Source organism: Wolffia australiana, chromosome 3 (genome assembly GCF_029677425.1).
Source record: "Wolffia australiana isolate 7733 chromosome 3, ASM2967742v1".
Lineage (NCBI taxonomy): Eukaryota > Viridiplantae > Streptophyta > Magnoliopsida > Alismatales > Araceae > Wolffia > Wolffia australiana.
In genome coordinates, this window is record NC_135837.1 from 8,707,364 (window position 1) to 8,732,432 (window position 25,069).

A 25,069-nucleotide genomic window follows, 5' to 3' on the forward strand; every position below is an offset into this window, starting at 1 on the left:
CATTGTTCTGCTAACACTTGTGCTGAAAATCTATGGTAGTTACACGCTCAAGAGCTGGTGAGAAGTCTGCAGAAAAAATTAGTAGAGACGCCACCCCGGATTCTATAGTCACAGAACCAGAAATTCAGCAGAGAAATATGGCTGAAGAGAAACATCAGCAGAATGAAAGGAGAAGAACTATGTTGGATAGGTCTACACCGTCCGGAAGCTTACGACAAACCGATGTAAATCTGAACATCGGTGAAGGTATCTTGTTTCGATACGATAATGCATTGATCAATTCTCTACCTGAATTTAACGGATTACCTGCACAGAATCCCTTAGAATTCCTTGATGATTTTCATATTAGATGCTCTTCTCAAAATGTTCCGGGAATATCTACAGAGATGCTAAAAATGAAATATTTTCCTCTAACTCTTAAAGATAAAGCGTTTGCATGGTATCGTAATCTAGGAATCACTTTTAATTCTTGGGAAGAGATGCAAGGAAAATTTATGCAGAAATTTTACCCTCTCTCCAAAATGAATTTTTATAGAAGAGAAATTCACAATTTCCATCCTCATGACGGAGAAGCCTTTAGTGAGTCATGGGAGAGATTCAATGATTTGTTGAGGAAATGTCCTCACCATGGCATTGAGCAATGTCAACTAGCCCAAATATTTTATGAATCTCTCTCTGATTTTATGAAAAACAAAGTAAATCTCGCTACGGGTGGAACGTTTTATACCACATATGAGGATGAAGTTTTCGATATTTTGGAGAGAGTTGCAGAAACTGACTTGCAGGAGATTGGGGCCAATCAGAATGGGAGTGACCTGCAGCCAAAAAGGGCATGAGTGCTGCAGTTTAACGCCAAGGAGGAGAGCTGCGGGCCTAAGGGAGACTAACCAGAAATTGGAGGAGCTCACCTCCACCTTGAAGAATGTCTTTTTAGGTAACTCTCCTATCAGTAAAGCTAAGATCTGCTCTCTCTGCTTCAGCAGGGAACATGAAGATGGAGCCTGCCAAGCCATGGAAGAAGAGGTGAAGGCCTTCAACCAGCCGCAACAACCGTGGGCAGGTCAAAAGAGGCCAAATTTCCAAAACGGAGAGACCTTCCACCAAGGGAACAAGCCGGCAGCTCAACCTCCGTTCCAGCAGAGACAACCATTCCAGCACAGGCCTCCACAGTAGTACCAGGTTCCATCTCAAAACCAACCTGATTTTTCTTCACTTACCCCCATCATTTCAGATATGATAGAGAAGCAAAACCAAAAGTTGCGGGCGGAGATGGAGATGAAGATGCAAATGATGATGGAATTTCAAACAAAGCAAATGCTGGAGTCTCAAGAGCAGATGAGGAAGATGCTAGAAAGCTTCAGGCCTGCACAATCCGAACATCAAGGTATATCTCTAGACCTACCTTGCACATCTTATAAATTTCCCACGAAACCATTAATAAATCCATGCAACTTGCATCATGTGCAGCACTCCATTCCTGATGAGACGAATGGAGACGATCCTGAAGTTCGAGCAATCTCAAAATTGAGAAATGGAAAAGAACTTCAGGATCCCTATCAGAACTCTAGAGAGAATTCTAAGAAGGGGAATGAACCACGAGAGGAAGAAGGAGAGGATTCTCCCTACATGGAGGAACCTCTACCTTCTACGAGTGGGCAACATGTTCCTTACCCTTCCGCTTTAAATAGAAAAAAACTGATCCTTGATTATGAAAACCGATTGCTGGAGAATTTTAAAAAAGCCACCATGACTGTAACTGTAGAAGATATGCTTAGGTGCGCACCCTCCCTAAAGAAGTACCTTAAGGACTCTTGCACCATTAGGAAGCCTAGGGAAGTATTTAAATTATCTGAGAATGCCTCTAGCATCCTTAATGCCATCCCTATCAAAATGAGAGACCCCGGAGCCCCTTTCATCACATGTGAAATTGGAGGAAACACATTTTCTAAAGTTTTATTAGATACGGGAGCAAGCATAAGCATCATCCCAATGGCATTATATGAGGAGTGTGGGTTTGGAGAATTGGAGGAAATACACATGGATTTACTCCTAGCCGATGGAACCGTGAGGCAACCCGAAGGAAGGTTAACCGACGTCATGATCACTGTAGAGAATTGTGAAATACCTGTAGATTTTACAGTGACTGATGTGAAGATATCGGGAAACATTAGCTTAGCTCCTATTATCTTAGGAAGACCATTTCTAGTTACGGCAAAAACGATAATGGATTGGGAAAAGGGGACGGTGGAGTTTAAAATTGGAAAGGAGAGAGTTCAACTTGATATATCAAAAATGATGAAGTGTCCCTTAGGAAGCAATGAGAAGTTAAAATTGTGTGCAGAGGGTGACGGAGAGGATGTGATTAAGGAATACTTGTCACAAGTAGAGGGCAGAGAGCTAGAGGAAGAAGTCATAGACGCCCCTTCGGTAGAGGTAGGACCAGAATTGAAACCCTTACCCTCATCCCTCAAATATGCATATCTAGATGAGAAGGAAATCTTACCAGTAATCATTTCCTCATCACTCACTCCTGAACAAGAAAGTGACTTGCTCGATGTACTTAGGGAGCATAAAAATGCTATAGGTTGGACATTTGATGATATTAGGAGAGTTCCATCTTCGATTTGTGAACACAGGATATTTTTAGAAGAGGAAGCAAGACCTTGTAGAGAGCATCAAAGGAGACTCAACCCTTACACGAGAGAAGTTCTTGAGAAAGAAATTATAAAGTGGTTGAATGCAGGAATTATTTATGCCATATCCGATAGTAGATGGGTGAGTCCCGTACACATGGTACCAAAGAAATCTGGAATTACAGTAGAAGTGAATGAAAAAGGGGAAGAGGTGCAGAAGAGATTGACCACTGGATGGAGGGTGTGCATTGATTATAGGAAATTAAACAAGGCGACAAAGAAAGATCACTACCCACTGCCCTTCATAGATCAAATACTAGAAAAACTGTCAGGGCAGCAATATTTTTGTTTTCTTGATGGTTATTCAGGATACAACCAAGTAAACATCCATCCTGATGATCAAGAGAAGACAACATTTACGAGTCCCGTAGGGACATATGCCTTTAGGCGTATGCCTTTCGGGCTATGCAATGCCCCCGCCACATTTCAGCGATGTATGAATGCCCTCTTTTCTGATTTAGTAGGAGAATGTCTAGAAATCTTTATGGATGATTTTTCAGTTTTTGGATCTACCTTTGAAAACTGCTTACTAAGCCTCACCAAAGTATTGAAGAGGTGCTGGGAAAAATCTCATTTCATGGTGCAGGAGGGAGTAGTGTTGGGACACACGGTCAGCAACCGTGGATTGGAAGTGGACAAGGCCAAAATTGAGATCATCCAGGGCCTTCCACCTCCAACCAACCTAAAAACCCTTAGGGGTTTCCTCGGCCACGCGGGTTTCTATAGACGTTTTATCCTTGATTTTGCTAAAATTTCTAAACCTCTTACAAATCTTTTATCGTCTAAAAGTAATGATTTTGAACTAACATTAGAGGCTAAGAACGCATTTGATAAATTGAAAGAAGCTTTAGTTAACGCACCTATCTTGCAAGGGCCCGATTGGACCCTTCCTTTTGAACTAATGTGTGATGCTTCTGATTTTGCAGTAGGTGCAGTGTTAGGTCAGCGAATTGACAAGAAACCCGTGGTCATTTACTACGCCAGCAGAACTTTAGTGGATGCGCAGCTGAATTACACTACTACCGAAAAAGAGCTGCTGGCAATTATTTTTGCTTTAGAAAAGTTTAGGTCTTATTTACTAGGTAGTAAAATAACTGTTTTTTCGGATCATGCAGCTATTAGATACTTGTTAACGAAGAAGGAGGCTAAACCGAGGTTGATTAGATGGGTACTTTTATCACAGGAATTTGATTTAGAGATTAAAGATAAGAAAGGGTGTGAAAATGTAGTAGCCGACCACCTCTCCCGAATCATAGGCGCCCCAACTGAACAAATTAATGATGCATTTCCTGATGAATTTGTCCTAACCGCACAAGGAACATTGGTTCCTTGGTACGCGCACATTGTCAATTTTTTGGTTTCAGGAAAAATTCCCATAGGATGGACGTCTCATGAGAGGAAGAAGCTGCTTAAGGATGCACGATTTTATTTTTGGGAAGATCCGGAGCTATTCCATCAAGGCCAAGATCAAATTTTGAGGCGATGTGTCCCCGAGAGCGAGCAAAGAAGCATTTTGAAATTCTGTCATTCCAAACCCGAAGGGGGACACTAATCGGCCAAGGTAACAGCTCATAAAGTTGTTGAATCAGGGTTCTTTTGGCCTACATTATTTCATGACGCCCAGAAATTTTATAATACTTGTTTAGCATGCCAAGCATCCATCAACATAAATAGGAAAGATAGAATGCCCCTACAACCCATACTAGAAGTAGAAATATTTGATTTATGGGGAACCGATTTTATGGGACCCTTCCCTAGTTCTAATGGTTATGAATATATTTTGATGGCTGTCGATTATGTCTCCAAATGGGTAGAAGCCATTCCCTCCAAAACCAATGACAGTAAGGTAGTGAATAATTTTATTGAGAAAAACATATTTTATAGATATGGATGCCCACGAGCTATCATTAGTGATGGAGGTTCCCACTTTACAAACTACAACTTTAGGAACCTCCTCAAGAAGTTTGGTGTCCATCATCGAGTCACTACTCCTTATCACCCTCAAGCCAATGGCCAAGTGGAATTGTGCAATCGGGAGGTTAAGAAAATTTTGAGGAAAATAGTGCGTCCGGATGGGAAAGATTGGTCTAGGAAGCTAGATGCGGCATTATGGGCCTATAGGACCGCTTTCAAAACTCCTCTCGGCATGTCTCCCTTTCGACTTATCTTTGGGAAAGCTTGTCACCTACCACTTGAGTTAGAACACAAGGCCCTTTGGGCTATTAGGAAACTCAACCTAGATTTGGATAGAGTCGGCAAGCATAGACTTCTTCAATTGAATGAGTTGGAAGAGTTAAGAAATGAGGCTTATGAGAATTCGAAGATTTATAAAGCCAAGATGAAGATGTTTCATGATAAGAGCTTGAGGAGAAGAATTTTTGTAGAGAATCAAAAAGTATGGCTTTACAACTCTAGATTAAAACTCTTTCCAGGAAAATTGAAAATGCGATGGGATGGCCCCTTCCTTGTTCAGCAGGTTTTTGAGAATGGAGCGGTTACCATTTTTGATCCTACATCTCAAAGACAATTCACTGTGAATGGGCAACGGCTCAAACCCTACTTAGAAGAAGAGGATCTTAATAGCCCCGTGAATATTATTTTAGAAAAGCCACCGCACGAGCGCGCATGATCTGATTAGTTTTTGCTTCCATTTTCTATTTTCTCTATTTTGTTATTTTGCCGTGTTTTGTTTTTTTTTTCTTCGTTTTTGTTTCTGTCTTCGTGTGCAGCAACTCCTATCCAAGCTAGGTACACCGTCACTGGACAACACGAATGCTGATCGCAGCCTTTCCTTCCATGGTTGGATCTCTCTTTCTCCTTTCTCTTAATTATGATTTGTCATGTAGGAACATGCCTTTTTATTGGGGGGGAGGGGAGTACAGTTGCATGCATCATCCATTAAAATTTTTTCATTTTGCATTCATAAACCATGGATATTTGATGATCCTAGGAGATACTTGTCCAATGATATGCATGATAATTCGATTCTTTTCAAAAGGGTAGAAGAGCAAGAGTGGCCAGCTAGGAAATCCTAGGTGAAGTAAGCCTAGCTAGGTGCACTATGATCCATACTATTACAGCCATATATCTGACCATTATACGTATCTCACCTCACCATCCACCTCGGGTTGAGTTAGCACTTACATGCACGAAAATTTTTAGCTTTAGTGGAGAGTAGGGTTAGTGTTAGCTCATCGGCAATATTATTATGACGTGAGTGAAGCTCCCTGAACCAAGAAGGATACAAAACTTCGTCGGGGGAATAAGCTGCCAGTCTACGAAGGACGGCACATGGGTAGTGGATAAGCGCCACCAAACTATAAAGTGAAAGCTGCACTGCGCATAAACGAGCAAAAGCTTGCATCATAGTACTAAAGTTGATTGTCATCAAAAATGACCAACAAGCAGCAAATGCCAAAGAAAATAAAGGTGGAAAAGCTGTCTCCCATGTGTTTGAGCCGATGCTACTATAGCCATAGTATTGAGCTAGCCTTAGCACCACTCTCTACGCCTCGTTCAGTAGTGCGCTTGGGGTGTTACCTCGATCTTACTCCATATACTATGTACTTACTATATGTACGCCGTAGATCAAGTGCACTTAGTTGAGGTAGAAGGCTGAGATAGATCCTAAATTTCTCCTGTGCTGGTCAAGTTCAACTACTGAAAATACTCCTTGAAAAGAGCATGAATCAAAGCTATCGGAAGTCGAAAGTCAACTTGAGATCATCTTTTATTCTCACCTGCATTTCATTACTAAGGGACTAGTAATGATCTAAGTTGGGGGGTATTTGATGACTCTCAAATATGTCATCAAATAAGTAAACTTTTTAGCTTTCATTCATCAAAATTATAATGTTAATTCATGCTAATATCATGCATATGCATCATTTTATGAAATTACTAACCCCACTTGATCCTTGGAATCAAGTGGAATATATTTAACATTTTATGGTTAGTAAACATTCAGAGACAGGTTAAGAAGATCAAGGAAAGAGACGAGGATCAAGAGGAGCAGGCGAAAATTCAAAGACGCAAAAATTACGAAAATGCCCCTGGGCATGACTTAAGAGAAACCTATAAATACCCTCTTGAGAGTTGATTTTAGGTTGTCCAGAATTTCTCTCAAGGAAGCTAGGGCTTGGAGAGAAAGGATTTCTGCAGACCCTCCAAGGCTGATGAGCATTGGAGCTGGGAGAGAAGCAAGCTGAGGAGTAGCTGGAGCACGACGATCGTCGCCTTGCTTGGAAGGAGTGACACGAGGAGGCGTGAGCGTTTCAGTTTCAGTACAATCTTCTTCTCCCTTCTAAGACAATCAGAGTTCGGTTGAAGATCACAAGCTGTGTCTTCAGCATTTCCAATTTCTGTTGTTCCTTTGGTTACGCTTGATTTCGAATTTCATAGTTGATTGAATCGTTTCCCATTCCGTTCTAGCAAAGATTCCATTGTTCTCGCATCAGATCGTGAAATCCATCCCTGCAGAACTTCCAAACTGCTAGCAACCTAGGCAACAGCCTAGGTTGCCAGCAATCCAAGCCGCGGGGAACAACGCCGCACGCAGCAGCGCTGCGTGCAGCAAGCTCGCCCACGCGCGGCAGCGCCGCGAGCAGGCTCGCCTGCGCAGGCGCTCGCGCGTGCACAAACACCCGCTGGGTGTTTGTGAAATTGCCCCAAAGGGCAAGGGCAAATCCTCAGTAAGGAAAGCCTTACTGAAGATTTGCTGCACCGAGACTTTTAAAGAAAGCTCTGTTGTTTGTACCGAAGATCGTTTACCAGAGTTTATACTTGAGTATTGAGATCCAAAAGAACTGATTTGATAGAAAGAATTCTTCTGCTGTTTTTTGCCGTCTCCCTGTGGATCGACCCTCACTCACCCTAAGCTGTGAGGTTATAAATTTTGTTGTATAAGCTCAATCCTCACACGTATTAACTGCTAAACAACCAGTAAAAAACACCCCAAAAAATGAGTTTATCATCTCTATCTCTATAGCTATCGCTATCTTTATCTCTATCTCTATCACTATCTCTATCTCTATCTCTATCTTTATCTCTATCTCTATCACTATCTCTATATCTATCACTATCTCTATCTCTATCTCTATCTCTATCTCGATCTCTATCTCTATCTCTATCTCGATCTGTATCTCTATCTCTATCCCTATCTCTATCTCTATCTCTATCTCTATCTCTATCTCTATCTCTATCTATATCTCTGTCTCTATCTCCATCTCTATCTCTATCTCTGTTTTTAACTGTATCTCTACCTCTATCTCTATCTCTATCTCTATCTCTATCTCTATCTCTATCTCTGTCTCTATATCTGTCAATATCTATATCTCTATCTCTATCTCTATCTCTATCTCTATCTCTATGTCTATCTCTATATCTATCTCTATCTTTATCTCTATCAGCATCTCTATTTCTATCTCAATCTCGATCTCTATTTCTATATGTATCTATACCTGTATCTCTATCTTTATCTCTATCTTTCTCTCTATCGCTATCACTATCCATATCTGCATCTCTATCTTTATCTCTATCTCTATCTTTATCTCTATCTCGATTTCAACCTCAACCTCTATCTCTATCTCTATCTCTATCTTTATATATATTTCTATCTATTTCTTTCTCTATATCTATCTCTATCCCTATTTCTATAACAGTCTCTGTCTGTATATATATCTCTATCTCTATCTATATCTTGATCTACATCTCTGTCTCTAGCTCTATTAAGATGTCTATGTCTACCTCTATCTTTATCTCTATCTTTATCTTTATTTCTATCTCTATTTTTATCTCTATCTCTATCTCTACCTCTATCTCTACTTCTATCTCTATATCTATCTCTATCCCGATCTCTATATCTGTCTCTATCTCTATCTCTATCTCTATCTCTGTCCCTGTCTCAATCTTCATCTCTATCTCAATCTCTCTCTCTATCTCTATTTCTATCTCGACCTCTATCTCTATCGCTATGTCTATCTCTAACTTTATCTCTATCACTATCTATATCTCTATCTCTATCTCTATCTTTATTGCTATCTTGATCTCTATCAGTATCTCTATTTCTATCTCTATCTCTATCTCTATTTTTACGTGTATCTGTACCTCTATCTGTTTCTCTATCTCTATCTTGATTTCTATCCCTAACTCTATCTCTATCTCTATCGCTATCTCTATCCCTATTTCTATCTCTATCTTTATCTCTATCCCTGTCTCTATCTCTGTCTCTATCTCTATCTCTATGTCTATCTCTATCTCTATCTCTGTCTCTTTCTTGGTCTCTGTCTCTATCTTTATCTCTATCTCGATCTCTCTCTCTGTATATATCCATATCTGTATCTCTATTTCTATCTCTATCGCTATCTCTATCGCTATCTCTATCCCTATCTCTACCTCTATCTCTATCTCTATCTCTATCTCTATCTTTATCTCTATCTCTATTTCTATCTCTATCTTTATCTCTATCCGTATCTCTATCTCTGTCTCTATGTCTATCTTTATGTCTATCTCTATGTCTATCTCTGTCTCTATCTTGGTCTCGGTCTCTATCTTTATCTCTATCTCGATCTCTCTCTATATATATCCGTATTTGTATCTCTATTTCTATCTCTATCGCTAGCTCTATCCCTATCTCTACCTCTATATGTATATCTATCTCTATCTCTATCTCTATCTCTATTTCTATCTCTATCTCTATCTCTATCTCTATCACTATCTCTATATCTATCTCTATCTCTAGCTCTATCTGTATCTCTATCTCTATCTCTATCTCTATCTCTATCTCTATCTCTATCTCTCTCTCTATCTCTATCTCTCTCTCTATCTCTATCTCTATCTCTATCTCTATCTCTATCTCTATCTCTATATCTCTATATCTATCTCTATCTTTATCTTTATCGCTATGATGTAATACGGAACGGCCGGGATCGACGGCTTGTATCACGTCATAAGCAGATGCACGATGCGTATTCAGTATGGAATGAATGCATGTTTAAAGTAACTCAAGCGTGGGAAGTACGGGCCGACGAGAGGGGCGACAGCTCAGTAAACCCTAAGGAGAAACGAGACGTACGGCGGGATCGGTCCACACGTGACTCGATCCAAAATTACAATGTAAGCAAATAACAAGAAACTCACTTCGAATACCTGAATGCGGGGTCGCGTTCATCGGCACGAGCGACTTGGGGCGGTCGGACGCGCCCTGTGTCGGTGTCGTCGCAATGGTCCCCCATCACTCTATTTCTATCTCTATCTCTATCTCTATCTCTATCTTTATATCTATCTATTTCTCTACCTCTACCTCTACCTCTATCTCTATCTCTATCTCTATCTTTATCCTTTTCTATATTTCTATCTCTATCTCTTTCTCTATCTCTATCTTTATCTCTATGTTTATCTCTATCTCTATCTCTATCTTTATTGCTATATCCGTCTCTATGTCTATCTCTATCTCTATCTCTATCTCTATTGCTATCTCTATGTCTATCTCTATCTCTATCTTTGTCTTTGTCTCTATCTCTACCTCTATCTCTATACCTATATCTATATCTATCTCTATCTCTATCTCTATCTCTATCTCTATCTCCATCTCTATCTCTTTCTAGATCTCTATCTCTATCGCAATCTCTATTTCTATCTCTATCTCTATCTGATGTAATATGATGGCGTGCCTAGATTGCGCGGCTCGTATTACGTTACAGGAATTATGATGAGAAGATTCGTAAGTGGTTTAAGATGAATGACGTTTAAAATACTTTCTTTTAATGAGCAATATGGACAGCCAAGGAAGAGGAAGGATGATCAACGTCGTCCGCAGGGGAAGATATTGATCTGACTAGACTCCCAATGACCCTAGAACTAACTGAGACATCTATGGAGTGAGGGGTGTTTGACGGCCCGAATGTGTTCGACACCTAAGGATCAACAGTTAACCCTCTACCGCAAGAAAATCCTACCCCTCAACAATAGTGGCTACCCTATCAAAGTTCCGGTAGGGGAGGTGAAGTTCCGGCAGAGGGAGTGATAGAGGATGACGGCACTAAAAGACGTAATAATACCTGAGTAATGGAGAGGAGACGAATAGGTACCTGACTTGATGTTAGTCCACGACACGGTTGATGGCGCAGGATACCCAAAGACGGAGATGACTGGCTGGCAAGTCCATGGGCAGGATGACGCGTGGATGAGGTGACGTAGGACGACTACGGAGTGATAGACTAGGGAGTGGACGATGAAGGAATGGACGGTTGGGTTGATGGGCCAAACTACGGGTAGAGGGACGACGAGGGATAAAACAGCCATAGAAATCACACGGTCGGATTCGGACTTTAAAACCGATGAAAATCTGGTGGTGCAGCTCCGACCCTTATCGAGGGCGGGAGTACTGTCTTCCCCTCACCGCGACGATGCCTAAGCACCGAAATCAATACTCGAATTTGCGTCGCGAATAAACACTCGAGAAAGAGAGAGAAGAAGTGGAAATCCAAATCAAATCTAATTCTGACGGCTGTGGAAACTTCTCAAGAAAACACTGGACGGAGAACACTTTCGACAACAAAGAGTTCAGGCGTACCTCGGCACCGTAGTGCGTGAAGAGGACGCGGGAAATTATGATCGTGACGGGGCTGGGCGAATCCGGGCGTTGAGCGGCCCACTGGACAAGGAAGATTCTGGGCGTTTCGGGCGTTGAACGGCCTAGTTGAGAGTAGATGTCACTGTCGCAGAGTCAGGCATAGGCGAATACCCGCGCGCACGAAGCGTTGGATGGCATTGATGATGAACCGTTGGATGGCCTCGACGACGTTGGTGGCTGGCGCGCGGCGTGTGGCGCGGCCGCGTGCACGCCGCAGCAGGCAATCCTTGCGCGGTGTGTGCAGGCGGCCGTGTGCGCGGCGGGGGCAGGCGGTAAGTGCGCGGCGTGCGCGGCTCGGGCAGGCAGTCGGTGCGTGGCGTGCGTGGTGTGGGCAGGCAGACAACGCGCGACATGTGTGGGCGGTCGCGTGCGCGGTGCGGGCAGGCGATCGACACACGGCGCGGGCGGGCGGTCGAGACACGGCGCGTGCGGCTGGCCGCGTACATAGGGCGGGCAGGCAGTCGGCGCGCCGCGTGTGTGGGCGGCTGCGCGGCTGGGGGAAGAGAGAGAGAGAGAGTGGGAGGGGAAGAGGTGGAAGGCCGGCGACGCAATGTGGCGGCGGCAGCAATGACGATGGCAGTGCTAGGGTTGAGGGACGATAGGGAGGCTGGGCAGTCCTCCAAGAAGAGTTAAACAAAAACTCAATTCATGAATAATGACTGCCTAAGTGTTTCTTGAAAACAATGGCCTATATATAGGCCTTGGAGGAGAGAGAAATAATGAGAAATTAGAGACGAGAAATCAAAGACGTGTGTCGTGTCACGCCAAAGGACAGTTGTGGATCTGCACCTAGCGTCGTTTCATGATGCGCATAGGGACGTGTGCGGGTGGAGACATGCTTGTCGACGGTTGCGGCGTGTTGACTTTGGTTGATCGTGGCGGGTTGACTTTGGTTGACTTCGCCGTTGGGTTCATAGTAGGCGTGTTGACTCCGGTTGACCGTGGCAATGCGTTCGACGGTAATGTGTTGGCATCCTCGCCATCATGAGGGGTCACAGGAAGGGCCGGTGGGCGTCCGCAGACAAGCGTCGGATGTGTGGGTGTGAGACGAGCACGCACCAGGCCGGCTGATGACGCAGCCCCATACACGTTGTTAGAGTCGTCATCGTCGCCCCCGACAGCACCTTCTGCAGCACCAGATATGGCTTCGGAGACATCACCGCCGCCCTCGGCAGCGCCGGCCGTCCGCATTCAGCCTGCTCGGCAAGCCAAGGCGATGGTACGCACACTCAGATTCAAGTATTCTGGGTAAATGGACACCTTATCGTTTCATCTTTCATCTCATCCGTCGTCCTTTGTTTTGATCTTCTACTTTCGTGTTTTCGTACGCATCGTTACCATGGAGGAGGATTCGATCCCGTAAGAATTCCCCCTCCCCTCCCTCATTTCATCTCAGTTTCTTTGTTTTACACTCATCACCATACCCTTAGGTCCCAGGGTTATTTTGAGTCAGAAGTTGGTCATTTTGGTCAAAGGGCCCTCACACCCCCTCTATATAAAGGGAGGTGGGGTGCCCTAAACACTCACGCTGTTGAAATTTGAAAGTATTATTCTTTTTGAAAGTATTGTCTCGCATTCAGCTAGGGTTGCAACGAGCTGAAGAAGGAGAAGAAGAGCCTGAACCAGGAGAAGAAGAGGAGACGCCGGTGGAAGGAGAACAGCAGGCGGGAGAGAGGCCAAGGCCAGCCTGTGCCGTGCCACCGGCGCTCAATCGCGCCGCGTGCACGCGCCGTGCTGCGCTCGTCTCCTGTTCGCGCGCCGCGCGGGTGTGAAGTCTTCCGCGCCATGTGCATGGCCTTGCTGCTATTGCCCGCCAACACTGCCTGACGCCGCCAGCGACCGCTCTTGCAGGGCCCTCTGTTGTACGAACCACCCTGCACCGGCCTCCAGAGTCTTCCCCCACGTGCAGGTCACCTTCGCCGCCGCCTAGGGCCGTGGCTGCCCTCCTTGACAGGAATCCTCCTGTCCCGGCGTTGGCCCGCATCCTGCCGATTCCAGAGAGCCCTCGCATCGCCGGTGACCCGACTCGCCATCTGTTCGACAGACGTCCACCTCCAGGAGGTTTTTTGGAGTACTAACGTCGCACCACTCCATGGTGAATCGTGCTCCTTATGGGGTGATATTCCCACGGACCGTGGCTGCCGCGACCGAATCACGGAACCCCCTCCCGACCGCCGGGTGTTCCGCCACCGGTGTTCATCACCCTCGCAGCCTATCGCCTACGCTGTCCCAAAACCTCTGCTGTGAACGAGGCCCGCGTGACTGCCCTATGGTACGATTAGTCGGCGCCTTCCATCGTGGGGTGCACCTGGCATCACCCCTACGTGCGCGATTCGTCGCCGTGCGCGCCCGAGCCGCCCAGCCCGCGCCCGTGGCCTCGTGTTGAAGCGAGCGCATGCGTCCCACGCGCCGTGTCGCCACTCGTGTCTGAGTGCGCGGTCTGACGCCGCCCGTGTCGTGGCATTGACGATCTGCTAGTGACTCGACAAGCGATCAATAGATCCCCCCCGTTCCCCGACAACGACGAGGTACGCTGCTCTGCGCTCGTCCTTTATTTCTTTCAGTGGATTTCTTTATTGTCTCCACCGCTCTCGGGATAGACATAGGTGTGCGAGACAGGTGAGTGAAAACGAACGTTTAATTGAGCGTCTGGCCTGGTTCTTGGACGAGTCAGTTCGCCCGTCGCGTGCGGGTAACCCTTGACGGGAATTTCCTGTTCGGCGACCTAGCAACCTCGTCCTTTCCGGATGAGGGTCGGAAGGTCCCTCCCATCTCCGGGCGACCCTATCGATTCGGTCATCGGCCTCTCGTTGTTCGTCAGCAGCTGCACGTACTACACCCCTACCTGGCCATCTTCATTCTAGTTTGTCTTCGTAGGATTCCCGTGCCTGTCGAACCACAGCATATGTCGCGCATTGACTAACCTTCGACACCGAGGTTGAACCCTCGGTGATGGCCGGACCTCGTCTCGGACGTGGTCTTGCATCAAATTGGTATTAGAGCAGGCTGTGGTTGCTCACAGCGCGCTTCCGACTCTGCATTCCGCATCATTAGGTACATTTGCATGCATCGCATCTCATTGTTTTCAAACACATCTAGGATTCCCTAGGGATGGCCATTGAGACGCGATCGAGCCGAAGATCTCAACGCGGACGTTCTATCTTCCCGCGATGGTCAGAACCGTCGCCTGACGAGAGAGGGCACGCTACTGCCCTCTCGGAGCATCATCCCGCGACCTAGATAGCCGGCCCGATACCGCCACCTATCGAGGCCGCGCGGATGGCACCCGCCCTTACAGGTGCCCTCGAGTTGTCCGGACCATGAGACCCCACCAGCATGTCTCGTGGACTACGGATCTCCCCGCGCGGCTCACCACCCCCACGTGGCGAGTCCCCCCTAGTGATTACGATGAAGAGACGGCCATATGCCGTCGCCCGCATGGGAAGTTGCCTTAAGAGGAGGATGCACCCTGGAGCGCCGACGACCGCGAACGAGGAGTACACCGCCAATTTCCACTTCAGGAGGACCCGCAGGACGACAAACGGGCGTACTTTTGCGCCATGGTTGCCCGGAAGGAGCGCATGAAGGGGATGTTCGAGCGCCCACGATCCCCCGTACGCGGACCAGGATTGGCATTTCCTGCGCGAGGACCACGACACGACCCGACATGGGTCGACTGATACGCGCCACGACGGAGGAGCCCCTACGACGACATTGAAGACACATACGAGGCATACGACGGACGTTACGATGACATCCCCTACCCCGGTCGTCTAGACCAAGACCCGTGGCGTGACCCGTATGACGCTCGCGCCAAGGATAGACCCCCTCAGCGGGACGACTACGCCCGCGAGTACTTGGCCAACCGTCCAGCCCGAGCGGACCCCTACGTCCGACAATGAGATCGCGACCTGGACGTCGACCACCTGACGCCCCGAGCCGAACCCGTCTGGCCTCACGATCGCCCACAAGTAGCAGACATACCTGCCCGCCGTGACAGCCTCTACCGGCCACAACACCGCCGGCACGAGCGGGACGACCTTGTCCCACGTCACCCACCACGCGCGATGCCTGAGGTTCGTGCCCCTCGCAACGGTAGTCCCCACCCTTGGGACGGCCGTGCCCGCGAGCTGACCCCACCTCGGTGATATGCTCAAATTATGGGTATTTTTACTGGTAATTGACTTGTTAATCGTGTGAAGATTTAAGCTTATGCAACAATATTTTTTACCTCACAGCCTTAGGGCGAGGAAGGTGTCGATCCACAGGGAGCAGGTTAGACAGTAGCAGTTCCGTTCAATTCAATTTATAATTGTGGATCTCAATATTCAGTTATAACGATCAGCTAAGTTGTCTTCAGTAAAATCCTACAGAGTATTCTTTAGAAAATTCAACTCAGCAGGATCTTCAATACCAAATTTCTTTACTGAACTATTCACCCCTGCCCTTTGGGGCAAATGCACAAACACCCTTCGGGTGTGCCTGCACACGAGCGTGCCTGTGCGAGGACGCGGCCTGCGCGCGGTACCTATTGTGCGCGGGCCGCTGCTTGCGTGCGGGCGAGCCTCGCGTGCTAAACAGCTGCGCGTGGGTGCTGCCTGCGTGCTAAGCAACTGCACGTGGCGTCTGCGCGCGGGCTACTATCTGCGCGCGGGCGTGCTCGCTCACATTGCGGCGTCTGCGCGCGGCTGCTGCCTGCGAGCGGGTGCGCCTGCTCGCAGCGCGGTGTCTGCACACGGGCGTGCCTGCGTGCTAAGCAGCTGCACGTGGCGTCTGCACGCGGACTACTATGATGTAACACGGTAATGTCGGGATCGACGGCTCGTGTTACGTCACAACGATGCACGATGCGAGTTCAGTAAGGTTAATGAATGGGTTTTAAAAGGTACTTCTGAGCGGAGAGGACGGGCCGACGATGGGGCGACGTTCCAATAAGTCCTAAGGTGACGACTAGGTCCGGGTCGACTCCGAATGACCCGTGAGATCTACATGATCGAGCACGATGAGAGGGGCGTTGGACTGCCCGGCAGAGTTCACCTTTGACGACTATGGGCTGATCGTATATCTCAAAGAAGACCTATCGCTCGATGATGGGGTGGTTAACCTAGCTGAACTCTTAACAATGATAAGCGGCAGAGGAATACGATAGGAAGAGACAGCACTGCAGAAAATAATGATACTAGGAACTCAAAGGGGAAACGAGTCGAGAGGGAACCTGGTTAAGTGCTCCGATTACACATTTGAATACCCACGCTGAAGATGCAGGGGATGACAGCCCAGGGTGGCAGGTGAACATCGGCAGCCCGGGGCGTGAAGGCGTCGGACCCTGGGCGCTCAATCACGCAAGGGAGTTGGTATCACTTTTCCCAGGGATGAAAGGGCGAGACGATATCCACGCCCGGTACACGATCAAATAGCGATGCTTCGAGGAGTCCCTCTTCGTAGGGTGGGCCGAGTACGGCGACCAGGGCCACCGGCTGTAGCGTCAGCGAGGCGCACACGGCCGCAGGAGACGGACGGGAGGGGTGATTGACGATGGGCCAAAGGGCGCGGCGGCTTGCAGGCTTGAACGCTCACTTGCAGACAGCATAGGCAGGGCCGGTGCATAGGGGTGCTCGATCTCGCAAGACTATGAGTGGCGTCGGCGGGGGGAGGCCGCAGGTGAGACCGTACGCAGAGGCAGGGCAGAACTAGTCATGAGGCGCTAGAGCAGTGCGGACTATTACCCCGTGGTGCGTGAGGTTGCGGCGACGGCCCGGAACAGAAGTCCGCACTAGGCAGGCGCGGAAGAGCTCGTGCGCGCCGAGGTGGAGGAGCAGAGCGTGGCTGCGGGCACGAATTCGCGCAGTCGGGGCGGCAAAGTCTGCCAAGGGCGGGATCGACTATTTCCCACAAGCAGTCGATGGGAACAAGGTTGAGCGACGCAGGTCGCCTCCGAGCGGGCGTGGATGTCAGGGGCACCTCATGCAAGGGGAAAGCGGTCTTCAGGCTAGCCAAGGCCGGTCGACGGATCAGGCTGGTCGGCCAGAGTCGATCCCTGGCTGGAGAAGGTGCTTGCTCGGAGAAGTTCAGGGGTCGCAGCTAGGAGATGAACAGGTCTTCTGGTTGGGCGAGAGGTAGGGAACAACACCCTGCTATTTTTTTACTCCAACGGGACAAGGAAAACCAAAAACGTGACTAAACCATAATACTGATTATTCTCAAAGGATTCTCTTCTCCCCGGGCCCTTGGGCATGCCTTCCCCTTATATAGGGGGGGAAGGGTGCCAAGAGGCCATACAGGAGGAGGGGTCCGTCGCATGACGTGGCCCTCCTCTTTACGCGTAACAAAAGAGAACGGGACGTGAAAAGAGCGGGTGAGGCCTAACACATGGCCGGATCCAAATGTCTATCATGAACAAACGAAACAAGAAAATAATAAAGACTTACGACGAGTACTTAAAGTCGGGGTCGCGGGCGTCGGCACGAGCGGCTCAAAGAGGTTGAACACATCTTGTGGCGGTGTCGTCGCGATGGTCCCCATCATACTGCCTGAACGCGCCATAGCGCTGCTCGCTCGCCAGCGCGGCGGTGCGCGGCGCACGCGCGGCTGCTGCTGGCGGCCTTGACTGTGGCTGCGCGCACCTGCTGCCTGCGAGCGGGTGCGCCTGCTCGCAACGCGGTGTCTGTGCGTGGCTGCTGCCTGCGCGCGGGCGTGCCTGCGTGCTCAGCAGCTGCTATCTACGCGCGGGCTACTGCCTGCACGCGGGCGTGCTCGCTAGCAGCGCGACGTCTGCGCACGGCTACTGCCTGCGAGCGGGTGCGCCTGCTCGCTGCACGGCGTCTGCACGCGGCTATGGCTGCTGGCAGTCTTGGTTGTGCGCAGCTCTGCTCACGCGGCTATGGCTACTGGCGGCCTTGGTTGTGCGCAGCTCTGTTGCGTGCGGCCTTGGCAGCTTGCTGCTTCTATAGGGAAAAACTTCAAGCGCGATTGCTATGAAAAAACTGTGGATTTTGGGGAAAACGAGAGGGAGAACGATTTGAACAAAACAATGAACTTTCAATCAAACTAAAACGAGAACAACGTCAGTTGGAATTGTTGGAAGATCACTGGTGTGAATCTTCCAACCCAACCTAGATTGTCTAAAAGAGAGAATTACACAGTTACTGAAACTTGGGAAATCACTCCAACCTTGTGTCACGATCCTTGCAGCGAGGTGCAGGTCATCTAGCCCAAGCTACTCCTCAGCTTGCTCCTTCTCTCCAGCTCCAATGCTCATCAGCTCTTGGAGGGTGCAGAACTCTTCTTCTCCAAGCCCTAGCCTGTTCAGGTGGAAATTCTTGACAGCCTAAAATGCTCTCTCTAGAGGATATTTATAGGTTTCTCTAATTTTATGCTTCTTGGAATTTTTTAGGGCTTTTCTTCTTCATAATTTTCACCAGCTCCTCTTGGTCAAATGCATTCTTCTTTGTGCTTGATCCACATCTGAACTCATTAATCCAATAAGTGAGATTTAATCCACTTGATTCAGAGAATCAAGTCGGGTTAGTAAGTAGGAAAAACAATGCACATGAAACATGACTAATATGGGCTAAATGTATGCAAATGACACTTTGATGCTCAAAAAATCCTTACTAATTTATGACATATTGAGAGTCATCACTCGGTGACGCGTCGACCCGCGTCTAGAGGAAGATGACGAGGAGCGACGACAGGAGGAGCACCGCGCCCGCATTCAGTGGAGTGTGCATCCTGACGTCACCGTCTTCGAGGGTTCACGGAAACCCAAGGAGTTCATCGACTGGGAGTCGAACATGAACTCCTACTTTCGGTGGTACCGCATGGACGATGATCTATGCGTAGAGTACGCGGAGACGAGACATGGCGGGCAGGCCAAGATATTCTGGGAGAACGCACACGTCGCTGCCGAATGACGAGGACGACCCATCACATACTGGGTCGACATGGCACAGAAGCTACGGAGCAAATATGTACCTCGTCAGTATCAGATGTCATTGTTCTTCACGTGGCTCGACCTTAAGCAGGGTCGACTCTCTGTGATGGAATATATTGAGGCATTTGAGGAGTGCCGTATGCGGTACCGATTCATGGAGGACCCGCTAGTCATCATCGGACTATTCGCCCACGAGCTTTGGACAGCCCAGCGCAACGAGGTTCTCAAGTGCAACCCGTCTGAGGTGGATGAGGTGTACCACCTAGTCGAGCACAAGGAGCCTCTGAGTGATGAGGCGACCCCTCCCAGCGCGACCACCGTGCCTCGAGCCACACTAGTCAGACCCGTCCCTACACGGACTACGACGCCACGATCATTTGGGCTACTCTGATTGCCGGGGGGCAAGGAACTGCCCCCCCCCCCACTTCCGTGGGTTCCAACCCACTTGCTCGGGTCGTCACGAGCGACACTCCGACCCGGAGCATCACCATCAGTCAAGCACACCTAACGTGCTTCAAGTGCCATGGAAAAGAGCACAGGGCTAGTTAGTGCCCATCGTCCGCGCTTCTCATCGACATGGGGGACGTTGATCCCGGCTACATGGAGGACAGGGATGAGACTTTGGACGACCACTATCACGTAGACTAGGAGTTCGCCTTCAATTACGAGGAACCCGATGGACAGATCGGTTACATTCAGATCACGATTTCTCGCCCATCCCCGACATCGGCACCACGAGTTACAGACTGATCGCTAGCCAACATAGCCGTTGATCAGCCCAGTGCTAGCAGGACGCGACCATCACCACGAGTCGCGCCCCCTGTTCGGACCGCCCCTGTGACTCCCCGGCCAGACCCTATGGCGGACGCGTCACTCCGCACCTCGATCTTTTACACCTATGTCAAGATCAATGACAAAATGTGTAAATTGATCGTCGACAGCGGCAGCTGCATCAATGCCATATCAGATTCCATGATCCTCCGACTCGGGCTGACCCCGATACGCCACCCGACTCCCTATGATGTGTCGTGGATCGACGCTTCATCGCTCCCGGTGAAGAGCCAGTGCCGCGTCCCGTTGAAGGTGAGCGCCTACGACGAGAACGTCCTCTGTGACGTGCTTCCCATGAAGGTGGGAAGCATCATCTTGGGCCATCCCTGGATATATGACCACGACGTCACTCTAGCCGGAAGAATGAACACATGTTCGTTCTTATACCAGGGAAGACGGGTCACTTGGCGCCAGTACACGGCGAAACCGGTGAACAAGCTGGCCCTGACCAAGCCCATAGGGCTTATGGTTGTTCGATGCCCCTTGTTTACCCGAGACTTGGATCGTGAGGGCGACGACACGCCCCTATGCCTCGCCGTCACCCTCGACGTCTCCGCCGATCCACCTGTAGAGCCCTCAGCCCGGAGGTCGAGGCCATCTTAGCGGAGTTTGGAGACGTGTTCCCCGAGGAACTACCCCATGAGCTACCACTGATGCGTAGCATCCAGCACGCGATCGACCTCGTGCCCGGAGCCTCATTGCCTAACTTACCACATTATCGCATGGAGCCGCAGAGGTACGAGGAGCTGCTACGCCAGGTCCGCCAATTACTCACGAAGGGCCTCGTCCAGGAGAGCCTCAGCCCTTGTGCCGTACCAGCACTACTAGCTCCGAAGAAGAATGGTACATGGCGCATGTGCTGCGATAGTCACGCCATCAACAAGATAACGGTACGATACCGTTTCCCCATACTGCGCGTCCAGGATCTCTTTGACATGATGAGATACTGCGCGCCTCTATCGGGAGGTTCGTCATCGTCTACTTCGACAACATACTCATATACAGCAAGTCGAGGGAGGAACACCTCGACCACCTTTGACAGATTTGCACCGTCCTCTGGCATGAGCAGTTATACGCACACCCGAAGAAGTGTAGCTTCCTCACATCGGAAGTAACCTTCCTCGGGTTCATCGTATTAGCCTAGGGCGTTGCCACGGACCCGGACAAGGTTCGGGCTATCACATCATGGCCGTCACCGGCCAGCCTTCACGACGTCCAAAGCTTTATCGGCCTCGCCACCTTCTACCGATGATTCATGCAGAACTTCAGTTCTATTACAGCTCCTATCACCGACTGCCTCAAGGTGGAGCCGTTCACGTGGACCCCCGCCGCAGAGCGAGCTTTCTAGCACGTGAAGCTTTTGATGATGCAGGCGCTTGTCCTCCGCCTACCCAATTTCGGGAAGGTGTTCGAGGTTACCTGTCATGCCTCTGGCGTTGGGATCGGTGGTGTCCTCAGGTAGGAGGGTCACCCCCTTGAGTTCTTCAGCAAAAAGCTGAACGACGCGAGACTACGCTATTCGACATACGACAAGGAGTTCTACGCCATTGTTCAGGCACTACGTCACTAGCGACACTACCTCCTCTCGAAGGAGTTCATGTTATTCTCAGATCACGAGGTGCTCAAGTACCTACATTCCCAGCAGAAGTTGAGCGACCGACACGCGCGATGGATCGAGTACCAACAGGACTACTCCTTCGTCATCAACCATAAGAAGGGCAAGGACAGCGTCATCACCGATGCACTTAGTCGACGAGCACACATGCTCAACATCATGAGGGTGAAAGTCCTTGGCATCGAAACCATCAAGGAGGGATACGACAGCTGCCCCGACTTCGGGCCGATCATCGCACGAGTTCGACAGGGACCGTCCCGCAACTACCTGGACTATGTCATCACGAACGACAACCTGTTCTACCAGAACAGACTCTACGTGCCCCGCACGTCACTGCGCGACTTCCTCATGTGGGAATGTGATGCCGATGGTCTTAGCAGACACTTCGGACGCGACAAGACCATCTTTGCCCTAGAGTACCAGTTCTACTGGCCGTCGCTGAAACACAACGTCGGCAACATCGTTGCCCAGTGCCGCGTATGCGCCTTGGCCAAACAGGTCAAGAAGAGCGCCGGGGTATACACCCCGCTACCGATGCCCAAGTGTTCGTGGGATGACGTTGGCATGGATTTTGTTCTAGGACTTCCCCGGACCGCACGACGACATGACTCCGTCATGGTTGTCATTGACAGGTTCTCGAAGATGGCACTGATGGAGGACCATCTCGAGGACGACGCCACGATGACGAAGAACCATCTCGAGGATGACGCGACGGGATGTCGTCAGCCACGCTGAGCAGCTCGCGCCGACGCTCGCCACCCGGGGTTTAAGTACCCCGCGTAAGAACTTTTATCTTTTTACTTATGCTCATTTTCATGTGTGTTTGTATTTTTGGATTCGTGGACTGGGCCAATGTTGTTGGGCCCCGTCCTCGTCATTTTTACTTTTTATGTTTGTATTTTGAATTTGTAAGGGAGGCCGAACCACGTCTCGCGACGGTTCGTCCTCTCCCACGTTCACTTGGCACCCATCCTCACTATATAAGGGGATGGCATGCCCAAGGAACACCTTGGAGTCATTGTTGAAAAGTTTATTCACAATTCGTCTCCCCCCTATCGTAGAGAGTAGTGTAGGGGGTTTGGCTAGCCCCACCCCACGTCAAGATCACTCCGTGGGTAGAGCTTACGTCTCTCCGTCGAGATCACTCCGAGGGAGACGTGTTAAAGCGCGCCGTCGAGATCACTCCGGTGCGAGGAAAGAGTTTCAAGAAGTCGCCGCCATCAAGAATCGAAAGAGGCCTTCGTCGAGATTACTCCGGGGGTCTTGGGAGATTCAAGAAGCGTCGCCGACACATCATCAACCTGGGAAATCTGCTCCGCCGAGGGAGCACACCCCAGATCCATCAAGAACTCCTCTTTCTTGGAGGGTTCTTGGTTGTTACAGTTCAAGAAAGCCATTTCTTGGTACCTTTTTTCCACCCTTCCACCATTCCTGATCCATACCCCCCCTTCTCTTCGTTCTTGATCCACCCCACCACCATTCTTGAACACCCTCCCACATTTCTTGAATTTCCCCTCTTTCCTCCTTTCCCCATCATTTCTTGATTCCCAACCGCCTCGTCTTGCCTTTCTTGATCGCCCACCCCCCTTTCCCCATCGTTTCTTGATTCCCAACCGCCTCGTCTTGCCTTTCTTGATCGCCCACCCTCCTTTCCCCATCGTTTCTTGATTCCCAACCACCTCGTCTAGCCTTTCTTGATCGCCCCCCCCTTTTCCCCATCGTTTCTTGATTCCCAACCACCTCCTCTTGCCTTTCTTGCTCGCCCCCCCCCCTTTCCCCATCGTTTCTTGATTCCCAACCGCCTCGTCTTGCCTTTCTTGATCGCCTACCCTCCTTTCTCCCATCATTTCTTGATTCCCAACCGCCTCGTCTTGCCTTTCTTGATCGCCCACCCTCCTTTCCCCATCGTTTCTTGATTCCCAACCACATCCTCTTGTCTTTCTTGATCGCCCACTTTCTTTCCCCTTGATTTCTTGATTTCTTGATTTCTTGAATTCTTGATTTCATGATTTCTTGATTTCTTGATCTCACCATATCTCCTTGATTCCCACCCTCTACGCCATAACCGATTACTTGGTTTTCTGCCCCACCCCCACGACTATTCCCACGATACTTGGTTCGCTGTCTTGCCCGCCCACACGACTACGCCGTGCGCCAGCCAAGCGCGCGCCTTGTGCGCCCTCTGCTCTGACTTTTGTTGCACGCCACCCGTGGACTCAGCTCTCTGCTGGTAGTTACGACCGCACCGTCCGCACCTGGTTTTGTCCTCGTCAACGACACTCGTCCGCACGACCCGACACTAAGCATCCGCTTGACGACTTGGACGCCTTGGACTAAGCGATACAAAGGTCAGTCTCGTCTCCCCTCTATAAACTCCAGTATTATTATCTTCGACAGTCTCGTCTTCCCCTATCGCGTCCGCTACCGTGATATTCTCGAACATCATCGAATAGGACTAGCCACCTTGTCGAGCATAGGGATTCTTGTGGTAGACGGACTGTCATCCGACTTGGACGCCGAACGCTCCAGGGCTGTTAGATGCCCCTCACTTAGTAGACGTCTAGTAGGTCCAGCGGGTCATTGGGAGTTTGATCTTAGGATCACTCGTCTCTCATTGATCGGTACGGCCGACGTCGTTATCCGTCAAGTCCTTATCTGCTCATTCGTATTTTCTCATCATTCGGCTTACATCCCATACATTCGCATCATAACCCTGTGACGTGAAACGCGCCGATCGATCCCGGCCGTCGTCGTTTCACATCAAGCACACTTTGTGCTATGTAAGAAGACGCCCGACGCCACGAAGGTTGCACAATTATTCTTCCAAGAAATTGTGCGCCTCGATGGACTACCATCTTCGATCGTGTCCGATCGAGACGTCCGCTTCACGAGCTATTTCTGGAAGACCTTGTGGAGTCTCCTCGGCACACGACTCAAGTTCTCGACTGCCTACCATCCGCAGACCGATGGTCGGACGGAGGTCGTCAATCGTAGCTTGGGCAACCTACTAAGCTCTTTAGTGGGCGAACACCTCGCGACATGGGATTTGATCATCCCTCGCACCGAGTTCGCCTACAACTCCTCGGTGGACCGCACCACCAGGTTGAGCCCATTTGAGATCGTCTATGGCCAGGCCCCTCGTCGCCTACTAGACTTAGCACCTATCAACCCGCATATTAGAGTATCCAAGGACGGCATTGCATTCGCCCAACATATTTATGCATTGCATCAGCATATTCATGATAGGATCACGAGCCAAAATGCATTGTTACAAGCAGTCTGCCGACTTGCATGGCCGACCTTGAGTCTTCGATGTGGGAGACCTAGTGATGGTTGGGCTTAGACCGGAGAGATACTCTCCCGGG

At 49.3% G+C, this 25,069-nt stretch overlaps 1 non-coding gene across 1 annotated transcript; it reads right to left on the reverse strand.

Moving 5' to 3' along the window:
• Positions 1-525: 525 nt before the first annotated feature.
• On the reverse strand, positions 526-634 carry LOC144701557 (small nucleolar RNA R71). Its single transcript, XR_013581048.1, has one exon. It is a non-coding gene; the product is annotated as a small nucleolar RNA R71 (small nucleolar RNA).
• Positions 635-25,069: the final 24,435 nt, after the last annotated feature.